We start from the raw sequence: 12,445 nt of genomic DNA, 5'->3' as shown, positions 1-12,445 counted from the left end.
ATCCATTGCTTTCATTCCCCTGGAGCGGGCGGGGATGCCCATAAATGCGGTCCTCTCCAAGGTTTCTCATAGTCATCATTGTCACTGTCACCGACGTCCCATTGGGTGTGAGTTTTTCCTTGCCCTTATGTGGGCTCTACCGAGGATGTCGTTGTGGTTTGTGCAGCCCTTTGAGACACTTGTGATTCAGGGCTATATAAATAAACATTGATTTATTGTCCCGGCCTAAGTCTGGCGGTGAAGGTATGTGGAGGGAGGTGTGGCCAGCGCTGCTTGCAGAAGCGAAGGTCACCGCCTCTGTCCATGGTGCTGAGGACAGAGCACCATCAGAGGGGGGCGTGGCAGCGCCAACGGCGAGACACAGTTGAACAGGTGATTAGATTTCCCAGGTGGTACGAGTTATCTAATCACCTGTTGTCTTTAACAGTAACGGCCGGGAACAGGAGGAGGAGGAAGTTTGGAGAGAGACTGAATAGTCCTGGATAGAACGTGTCACTGTGGACAATGACACTAGGATGAGACAGTCAGAGATTACAAAGAGAAACATAGCCAGGACTTGTGATCTCGCTAGAAAGATGTCCAGGCATCGAGTAATTGTCTCTGGTCCCCTGTCTGCGAGAGGCAATAATGAGAGATATAGCAGATTAGTATCGCTTAATAAGTGGCTGGCTAGCTTCTGTAGACAACAGGGACTAACGTACATTGATAATTGTCCCTCTTTCTGGGGCAAACCTGGCTTGCTGATGAGAGACGGCCTTCACCCTAACCGGGAAGGCGCTATCATATTGACTAGGAACATAGATTTCTGTTTGAATCACACTTGACTAACTGCACTAGAGCAAGCCCGGTCACAGGGGCTAGTCCGGGTGAGGAGTCAGTTAAGTTAGGATTGGACTTTCACAATATCATGTTAGACTTGCTCCACATCCATTGCTTTCAGTCCCCCGGGGGGGGGGGGGGGGGGAGTGGTTTGCCCACATATGCGGTCCTCTCCAAGGTTTCTCATAGTCATCATTGTCACTGTCAATGACGTCCCATTGGGTGTGAGTTTTTCCTTGCCCTTATGTGGGCTCTACCGAGGATGTCGTTGTGGTTTGTGCAGCCCTTTGAGACACTTGTGATTTAGGGATATATAAATAAACATTGATTGATTGATGAGTGTGTTAAAAAAAACATTAAACCTGTTGTACAACTCTGTACGCCTGGCTACTCTGACGTGTGTATTCATGGAACCGCGAGGCAACGACTTCTACACACCAATTTAGAAAGATATATGAACAATATTTGAGAAGAATATGTTTTTTGTGTATGTAGTAAAAGTTTTAGATCTTTGAGTTCAACTCATGAAAAATAGTAACAAAAACAAAAGTGTTTTGTTTATATTTTTGTTCAGTGTAAATAGCAAGGGCAATCCATTTAGCAGGGGTGCCAAATCTTTTTCCAACGATAACATTTTTAAGGATGTGAGGGCCATTTTGATACATTTTGTACTTTAAAGATAATAAAACCATTACAATGTAGGTCAATATATGGTTAATTATCAGAACATAACATCCACATCTTAGCTTTGTGTTATAGGATATCAAAGCAAAGTAAAATAATTAAGGATATTTTTGAATGATTGCATTCTGTAATGATATTTTTTACACCTTCTCGCAATTGTATATATTTATTTGTAAAGCATTTTAATTTGTCTTGCATAAGAATTGTGCTTTAAAATTACCGTAACCTGCCTTGCCTAATCTAACTCCCTTGAGATATTAAATTCCTTTCACTTACCATATCTTGCAGGAAATTTGAAGACATGATCATAACAAGACGCGTTGTAATCATCAAAAACCGTATACAATTGTTGGCCATTTTGGTTTTCAGGTCTCAATTTTTGGGGAGAACAGGGCCAGTTTCAATTTTTTTCTCAGTTTTTTTGTGCAATGTTCTAATTCGGTACGTGTTGTTTTTTTTTGTTTTTTTTAGAATGTGTAGCGGGTCAATAAAAAAAAAAACACGCTCCCAGGCCATATTTTGGACACCCCTAATTTAGCATGTCTGCCTTCATGAATATACAGCATATATTCTAAACATCAGAATGGCCACAATACTGGAAAGAGAAAATGCAAATATAATCTTACTGTTATATTTCTATTTTATTTCCATTTATACCACCATTATTTACTTTTTACTTGTTAAATTCGATCTCAATTCTGTACACTGCTGCTGGAATTTGAATTTTCCTGAGGGAACTCTCCTGAAGGAATCAATAAAGTACTATCCATCTATCTATCTATCAATCCATCAATCTATCCATCTATCTATCTATCTATCTATCTACTTATCTATCCATCTATCTATCTATCTATCTATCTATCTATCTATCTATCTATCTATCTATCTATCTATCTATCTATCTATCTATCTATCTATCTATCTATCTATCTATCTATCTATCTATCTATCTATCTATCAATGTTTATTTCTATTTATATAGCCCCAAATCACAAATGTCTCAAAGGACTGCACAAATCATTACGACTACAACATCCTCGGAAGAACCCACAAAAGGGCAAGGAAAACTCACACCCAGTGGGCAGGGAGAATTCACATCCAGTGGGACGCCAGTGACAATGCTGACTATGAGAAACCTTGGAGAGGACCTCAGATGTGGGCAACCCCCCCCCCCTCTATCTATCTATCTATCCATCTATCTATCTATCTATCTATCTATCCATCTATCTATCTATTTAGCGTTTTTTGTGTCATATTTAGCATTTTTTGAAGATGCTGTACATTGAAACTGCATGGCACAGTTTTGCACAAATGGTCACGAAAAGGAGGTGATCACACTTCTCTCTACATGACCTTAGAGAGAAAAGCCTCCTTCTGTGTGTGTCAACATATTTCAACTGTCAAAAATAAAAAATATTATTTAGCGATGCTATTCTATAGCTGCTGGATTAGTTAAGAGACCGATTAAAAGGAACTCAAAGTGATTAGTTTTGGTGTCTGCTGGCGTTTTTTTAATTGCTGTTGTAGCGGTTGATTTACGGACATAATTCGCCACACCTAGTGCTTGACTTTATTGTTATTATTCACTGTACTGTTTTATTGTGCACATGACAATGTTGTTCTGTTTCACTATAATGTTCAATTAGGCACATGACAAGGTTGTTCCGTTGCAGGTAATTCGGCACGGCCCCTTTAAGTGGCCGTCAGGACATTCTCCCAAAGATGGGGGTTGGTTGTACCCGCCATTTTGAGTGTTTAAGTTTCATGGTCGTTGGTTCTGAAAGATTAAAGGACGCACACGTTTTTGTGTGTCAACGATACTCGAAGTTGTCTTGCTTTCACGCTACAAGCACAATACTGGTGACTCCGACGCTTCACTGAACGAATTCAGTGAATTTTTTTTTTCGACCATGACGGCGAATGCAGTTTCTCTTAAGCTGCCCGAGTTCTGGGAATCTTCCGCGACTGTATGGTTTGCCCAGGCCGAGTCACAGTTCACCTTGCGAGTTATCACCGAAGACGACACTAAGTTCCATTCTGTCGTGTCCTCCCTCGGGAGCGAGACGGCGTCCAGAGTGGCTAGCGTCCTTACGCACCCACCGGAGAGGAACAAGTACCTCACGTTGAAGGCTCACCTGTTACAGACATTTGGACTTACCGACGCGGAGTGAGCTCGCCGCCTTTTTTCGTTGCAAGGGCTTGGCGATTGTAAGCCCTCTGAACTCATGGACAAAATGCTAAGCCTCTTGGGTGAGCACAGACCCGGATTCCTGTTCGTGAAGCTTTTCCTGACACTCCTGCCTTCTCAGGTGCGGGCTGCTTTGGCTAACACCGCCATTTTGGACTGCCGCGAACTAGCTGCGGAAGCGGATACGTTTTTTGTAGCCACCCAACCGACCTATGTGGCTGCATTTCTTCCGGCTGAGGCAGATTCGTCCACTACTGCTGCTGCCGCCGTGGTAACAGCGCCCCCCAGGCGGCAACCGGATTCTGGACTATGTTTTTTCCATGCAAAGTTCGGGACAAAAGCCAGGCGGTGCCGCCCCCCGTGCAGTTTTCGAGGACCGCCGCCGGGAAACGCCAGGGCCGGCGCTCAGCAGTAGCCATGAGTGTCGGCAGTACTGGCAGGCTGCTCTTCATCCAAGACTCCCTCTCTGGACATCGGTTCCTGTGTGGCATGGGCGCGCAGTGGAGCGTCCTGCCAGCATCAAGGTTGGACATGCTGTCTGAGTCACATGGCCCCCCCATGGAAGCGGCCAACGGCAGCCCTATCCGCACTTATGAAATACGGTACGTGGAAGTGTGTTTTGGTGGACAGCGTTTCAGTTGGAACTTTGTGACTGCTAAAGTGACAGTGCCGCTCATCAGTGCAGATTTTCTCTGTGCTTTCGGCCTCCTTGTGGCGTTTGGTGGATGCAATTATGTTCTGCTCCTACAAGTGCAGTCTCAGCGCGACACTCAATCAGACTTTCCAGCATGCTACCCACCGCAGACGTTTTTCTGCGCCTCCTTGCCGATTTCCCCACCTTGGTGCAGCCCACGTTCCCGTCAGCTACCACCAAACATGGTGTGGAACACCACATCTCCACCACGGGCCCCCCTGTGCACGCACGTGCCCGGCGCCTGGACCCCGCTAAGCTTTCCATCGCTAGAGCTGAATTTGAGACCATGGAACGCATCGGGATAATTCTCCGCTCAGACAACCCGTGGGCGTCGCCCCTACACATGGTGGAGAAGCCCGGAGGTGGTTGGCGGCTGTGCGGGGATTACCGCAGACTCAACGAGGCGACTACCCCGGACCGTTATCCGGTCCCCCACATATAAGACTTTTCCGCCAACCCGGCTGGTAAAACTATATTTTCTAAGGTAGATCTCGTCCGGGGCTATCATCAGGTGCTGCTCCACCCCTCTGATATTCCGAAGACAGCGGTAATTACCCCATTTGGACTGTTTGAATTTTTACGTATGCCTTTTGGCCTTAAGAGCGCCGCACAGACTTTCCAGCGGTTGATGGACTCTGTTTTGCGTGATTTGCCGTTTTTGTTTGTCTACTTGGACGATATCCTGGTAGCGAGCACCTCTCAAGCCGAACATGTGACCCACCTCGGGACTCTTTTTCAGCGCCTTAGCCAACACGGGCTCATTGTTAACCCGGCTAAGTGCCAATTCGGGGTGTCTGTGATCGACTTCTTCGGTCATCGTGTCACGGAGTGCGGGGCAGTTCCCCTCCTAGCGAAGGTTGCTGCCATCGCAAACTTCCCCCGCCCACTCACGGTTAACGCTCTTTAGGAGTTCCTTGGCATGGTTAATTTTTACCATCGTTTCATTCCCCGGGCAGCTGACCTCATGCGGCCGCTGTATGATGCTCTTAAAGGAACTGCTCCCAAGCACATGGTGGACTGGTCTGACACGCGGCACAGTGCTTTTGTGGGGGTCAAGTCTGCTCTCGCTAACGCTACCCTGCTGGCACACGCATTACTCGATGCTCCCATTGCAATCACCACGGACGCGTCAGACTATGCCGAAGGTGCAGTGTATGAGCAGTGGGTGGGCGGCACTTGGCAACCTTTGGCTTTCTTTAGCAGGCAGTTGCGCCCCTGCGATCGGAAATATTGCACATTTGACCGTGAGCTCCTCGGCCTCTATCTGGCCATACGCCATTTCCGTTCGTTGCTTGAGGGCCGGCCTTTCACAGCTTTTGTGGACCACAAACCGCTCACTTTCGCGATGGCCAAGACAGCTGAACCATGGTCGGCTCTGCAACAGAGGCACCTCTCCTACGTCTCAGAGTTCACGACAGACATCCAACACCTTGCTGGTAAGAGCAATGTCGTTGCTGACTGCCTTTCCCGAGCCGTCGCTCGCGCTGTCCATGTCGGGCTCGATTTTGCTCAAATGGCAGTTGACCAGGCCGACGACCCTGACATCAAAGCTCTGAAGGCTGCAACCACAGGGTTACGGTTGTCTGAAGTCCCTTTTGAGGACACAGGGGTTATGCTTCTTTGTGACATCGCTACCGGTCGGCCACGGCCCCTTGTGCCCGCCTGTTGGAGGCAGCGCGTGTTCGACTCCTTCCACGGCCTTTCTCACCCGGGGAGGAAATCTTCCTAGCGGCTAGTAGCTGCAAAATTTGTCTGGCGGGGATTAAAGAAAGATGTTAGGGACTGGGTTTCCACCTGTGTAGCATGCCAGCGCTCAAAGGTGCACTGCCACACACGGGCTCTACTGGCACCGTTTACGGTTCTGGAGCGCCGTTTTGACCATGTCAATGTGGACTTGGTCGGCCCTCTTCCATCCTCACGCAGCTACACATACCTCCTCACGATGGTCGACAGGACCACCCGCTGGCCGGGGGAGGTACCTCTGACGTCCGCCACCTCCGCAGAGGTGGCACGCGCATTCATTGGTACGTGGGTTGCCCGTTTCGGTACCCCTTTGGACATATCATCCGACCGGGGCTCTCAGTTTGCTTCTGAGCTTTGGGCCGCTGTGGCCGAGAGCTTGGGAGTGAAACTCCACCGCACAACGGCGTATCACCCACAGGCCAATGGTATGTGTGAGCGATTTCACAGATCCATGAAGGCAGCGCTTAGGGCGTCCCTGAAGGACAGCGCCTGGGTAGACAAACTCCCTTGGGTAATGCTGGGCCTTCGGACTGCCCCCAAGGAAGACCTGCAATCTTCCTCGGCAGAGTTGGTGTATGGGCAGCCCCTGCGTGTGCCAGGTGATTTCATTCCTAGCACGACGGCATCTTGGTCCGCTGGTGAGCAACGAGCCGCTCTCCTCGATGCTGCCAAGGGTTTTGCCCCCATCCCCACTTCTCAGCACGGCCTTACGCCGTCTCATGTTCCCACTTCTTTAAGGGGTGCAGCTTTTGTTTTTGTCTGCCACGACGCCCACCGCAGCCCCTTTCAGCCCCCTTACGATGGGCCATTTCGCGTCCTAGAGAGCGGGGACAGACATTTTCTCTTGGATATCGGGGGTCGGTCTGAAAAGATCACGGTGGACCAGCTGAAAGCGGCCCACTTAGATCTTAGTCAGCCGGTTACCACAGCTGTACCCCCACGCCGGGGTCGTCCGCCCGCTTTACCTAAGCCCCATAATAACTTTTTGCATCCTTCTGAGCAATCCCTCGGTACCTCGGACTGTGCAGATACCCTTCCGGTTCCCCCTGCTGACTCCCCGGCGTTAGTACCAGTCCGGCGCACCCGGTCTGGTAGGCCTGTTCGTGCCTCTGTCTATTGACCGTTTCTTAGTGATGGCGAATTCTGGGGGGACGTGTGTAGCGGTTGATTTACGGACATAATTCGCCACACCTAGTGCTTGACTTTATTGTTATTATTCACTGTACTGTTTGATTGTGCACATGACAATGTTGTTCAGTTTCACTGTACTCTTCAATTAGGCACATGACAAGGTTGTTCCGTTGCAGGTAATTCGGCGCGGCCCCTTTAAGTGGCCGTCAGGAGATTCTCCCAAAGGTGGGGGTTTGTTCTACCCGCCATTTTGAGTGTTTAAGTTTCATGGTCGTTGGTTCTGAAAGATTAAAGGACGCACACGTTTTTGTGTGTCAACGATACTCGAAGTTGTCTTGCTTTCAAGCTACAAGCACAACACTTAACTTTTTTTTATAAATGAAAAAACTTGCAACATGCATTTTCTTGCCACTGCATGATTCCAGCACACTATCAAAGTTATTTCAGTGTTTTTGGCACACTGCATGTCCCAGAGTGCAGCCCCATTGTTTTATTAAATAGGTTCTGATGTCTAGAGCATGCTTCTATGTAGCCCAAGAAAGGTGATGCAGATTATAGTTGAGTGCTGCATATTCCAAAACACCGGTTTGGAGCATGAGGAATGTGGAAGAAATGGGTGTCCCAATTGTGACAGCTGGTAGTACACACACAAAAACCTCAATCAAATAGGGAGGTCTGCACCACATGTGCACTTGTTGTTCTGCACTTAATATATTTTTTTTTACCACACAAGCTATTTAGCATCTATTGGGATCTTAGTAGTTTAGGCTCTGAGTCTTGGGTGTAAACATCAGTTGTACTTTCATGATATAAAATGTCACATATCAGAGGTCTGGCTAATTTCCTGATAGCCTGGCAAATCTCTGTTTTGTTCTGTTACAAAAGCAGCATTTCTATAATTCTGTGGTTTTGGGGGTGTTTGTGTGTTTTTTACATTTGTAGAATGTTTCTTTTGCATTTGCCGTAGATTTGTGTCCCATATTTTATTTTCACGGCACGGCCTTGAACCCACTTTTCATCGGCAGCAAGTTCTGCCATCACCTTCGTTGCCATCATGCCAGACATGCCCCTGCTCACTTTTGGCCGCATCACGCACCTGGGACTAATGAGGGAGGACAGCATAAAGACCAGCGTACCCGATGATACTTTGCCAAAACGTAATTACACTCCAGTAGTAAGTATCCCGTCTCTGGCTTCCCTCCCACGTACTTGCTCGCTTGCTGTGTCCTACCAGTTCCTGTGTCTGATGTCCCTTGTGTCTTCCCGCTGTGCTTCCCGTGTCTCCCGTGATCAAGCTGTGTGTCTCCACTCCCCTTTGGACTTTGGACTACCTTCCTCGATCATCGACCCCCTGCTTGGACACAGACTCCTTCAGACACCTTGCTATATTTCCCGACAACCTGCCTGTCTCACGGACTTTCTTCTGCCTCACCCCTTTGGACATGTCCAATTCTTCGCTCAACACTCACGGTAAACCCTCAACAAGTAATTCCCACACATAGTTTCACACCAAACACCCCTTTGGATTTTTGTCACACTCCATTCCCTTGTTGTTTAATTAAATATATTGTTTTGTCATTATTTATATAAATATATGTATATACATATATAGTTTGTATATATATATATATGTATATGTATATATATATATATATACAAATATATATATATATATATATATATATATATATATATATATATATATATATATACATGTATATATATCATAGATCTTCTACCCAATCTTTTGGTCTGTGCAGGCAACTCCCTCCTGCAAACATAACATTTATTGTACAAATTAAAGGAAAAATTACAACAAGTTTCATTAGTATTCTTTTCAGTATCTTGCCTTCTACTTCTATCTTGCCTTCGGCGTGGCGCAGTGGGAGAGTGGCCGTGCGCAACCCGGGGGTCCCTGGTTCAAATCCCACCTAGTACCAACCTCGTCACGTCCGTTGTGTCCTGAGCAAGACACTTCACCCTTGCTCCTGATGGGTGCTGGTTGGCGCCTTGCATGGCAGCTCCCTCCATCAGTGTGTGAATGTGTGTGTGAATGGGTAAATGTGGAAGTAGTGTCAAAGCGCTTTGAGTACCTTGAAGGTAGAAAAAGCGCTATACAAGTACAACCCATTTATCATTTATTTATTTACTTAGTTGCTATCAGAGTGATACTGTACATTCTTCCATTTTTTGAAGTACAACATTAAAGATAAAACACAAAGTAGACTGTGTATTGTGTTTTAAACCACTTTATTTTCAAAAATCCATTTATTACACCAAAATCTGTATTTTTTTCACACCTATCCGCCATACTTCTAAAAATGTCTTCATTTTATCAAGGGGGTCCAATGTGCCCAAGGATTATTTTCAGCCAACAACACTTTTTATATTGACATATCGTGAAAAATAAAAAGTAAATAATTAATTGTTGAGTGAGTTAATATTAATTATTGATATATTATTGGATAACATATTACACTAATTTGCTTCATCACTTAAGACACAATGTCAAGCTGTTTGGTCTAGATAGCTTAGCATAAGTTGATTGTATAACCTTTACTCCCATAAAAGATAGTAAAGTCCTTCCATTATTCTGTATGCAGCACTTGGTGGAAAATTCTCATATACTGCTGCCCTATATATTAAAATGTGTTTTTCCAAGCAAATGCAAATGACAATATAATAATACATATTTGAAACGGGCCAGCAGGAAGCAGATTAGACACGACGAGATAAACTGTCCATTTTGGTGAACAAGAAAAAACAGTTACATTCTATCCCTTTGAAGAAATCTACACAATATCTATACAAAATACATATTTTCATTTGTTTTGGTGTAGGTCTTTACTTTTTCCTTAGACGGATGTATGTATTGTTGTTGATCTTTCTAAATCAAACAAAGATGTCCAGCAACGTTTTGCATTTCAACGCTAAGAAAAGATCTAAGATGCAAATCTTGTCCAAGTGAAAGATGAAACAGGAGGTTTCGGGTCAATTGACATTTAAAAACATGGTAAATGTTTTGTTTTCTTCGGCTGCAATGAGTGGCAACTTGTCCAGTGTGGACCCCGCCTTCCGCCCGAATGCAGCTGGGATCAGCCCCGAAAGTGTCAAGCAGTAGAAAATGGATAGATGAATGGATGTTTTCATTGGTCATTTATTTAATTAGTTTTATTATAATCATCCATCCACCCAATGACAAACATTTACCACTTCTAATATTGTATAAAACATTAATGAATAAAATTAATACAACAATGAACATTCAATGTTTCACTGAACAACCAATCCTTCAACCTTTTATATGATATTTATTCGTCTCACCCGAAAAGGAACTGCATTGATTAAAAATGTCAATAGCCACACGTTTTTTTCAAGCTAGCTATGTATGAAATAATACTATTATAAAATAGTAATGTTGTATACAGCCTGCCATAGAGTTACATACAACCACACCTTAGGAGAAATCATTGCATCTATATAAATATATTTACATTTCTTTAATGTCATCCATTTTCTTCCACTTATCCAGTTCTGGATCTCAGGTTTGGCAGTTTTAGCCAGGAAACCCAGACTTAACGGTCTCCAGAGACCTCCTCCAGTCATCCATGATGTGTCTGTAGATTGCTGCAGTTGTCTTAGCCTAGTCAGGGAGGTGACTAAGAGCCCGATTGTCCGTCAGTCAGAGCTGCAGCATTCCCATGTAGAAACAGAACCTTCCAGAAGAACAACCATCTCTGCACCAATCGAACAAATCAGGCCCGTACGGTGCAGTGGCCAGAAGGAAGCCAATTCTTGGTCAAAAGTTTGCCAAAATGCACCTGAAAAAAACTAAGACCATGAGAAACAAAATGGTCTGATAAGACAAAGCTTGAACTCTTCGGCGTGAATTTCAGGCATCATAGTTGGAGGAAACCAGGCACCGCTAATCAACAGGCCACGACAGTCAAGCATGGTGGTGGCAGCCTCATGCTATGGAGATGTTTTCCAGCAGAAACGGAGAGACTTGCCAGGATAGAGGGAAATATGAATGCAGCAATGTACAGAGACATTCTGGATGGAAACCATTGCTTCTCATTTAACCTGATGGAGCTTGAGAGGTGCTGCAAAGAGGAATGTGCAAAGAGGAATGGGCAAAACTGCCCAAAGATAGGTATGCCAAGCTTGTTGCATCGTATTGAAAACTACTTTTAGGCTGTAATTGCTGTCAAATGTGCATCAAGAAAGGACTGAGCAAAGGCTGTGGATACTCCTATGTGACTTTGTTAATTTTCATTTTTAACTTTTAGTAAATTTGGGAAAAGTAAAATAATTTTTTTTTAAATTTCACATTTTCATTATGGGATATTGTCCGTAGAATTTCACCGACAAAAATGAATTTACCCCATTTTGGCATACGGCTGTAACATAACAAAATGTGGGAAAAAAAATAAAAGGGTGTGAATACTTGACAGATGCTCTGTAGGTCAGCTTTGCATTCTGGGTCAGCGTTCTCTTTTTAAAGTGACCACCAGGGATAAGAATTGATACGATTCCGCTGTTGTTTCTGCTAATGATTCGGTTCTTTATCGATTCTCTTAAAGGGGAACATTATCACAATTTCAGAAGTGTTAAAACCAATAAGAATCAGTTCCCAGTGGCTTGTTTTATTTTTCGAAGTTTTTTTAAAACATTTTACTTATCATAGAATATCCCGAAAAAAGGTTTTAAAGTGCCTGATTTTCGCTTTCTGTGAAGCCACTGTCCATTTTCCTGTGACGTCATCCAGTGATGCCAATACAAACAAATGGCGGATAGCACAGCAAGATATAGCGACATTAGCTCGGATTCAGACTCGGATTTCAGCGGCTTAAGCGATTCAGCAGATTACGCATGTATTGAAACGGATGGTTTGAGTATGGAGGCAGATAGCGAAAACGAAATTGAAGAAGAAACTGAAGCTGTTGAGCGAATAGCTATTGACGCTATTCGGCCATGTCTGCCTTAGCATCGCCGGTAAAATGTGCAGACCAAACGATCAGAAGTTTTGCATCTTGTCACACTGGATCAACTTAAATCTGTCGATTGGTAAGTGTTTGTTTGGCATTAAATGTGGATGGAGGGAAACGCTGGATGCAAATATAGTTTCAAATGCACATACAGCTAGCCTAAATAGCATGTTAGCATCGATTAGCTGGCAGTCATGC

Source organism: Nerophis ophidion, linkage group LG17 (assembly GCF_033978795.1).
Source record: "Nerophis ophidion isolate RoL-2023_Sa linkage group LG17, RoL_Noph_v1.0, whole genome shotgun sequence".
NCBI classification, from domain to species: Eukaryota; Metazoa; Chordata; class Actinopteri; order Syngnathiformes; family Syngnathidae; genus Nerophis; species Nerophis ophidion.
Note: the sequence above shows the minus strand (reverse complement) of the source record.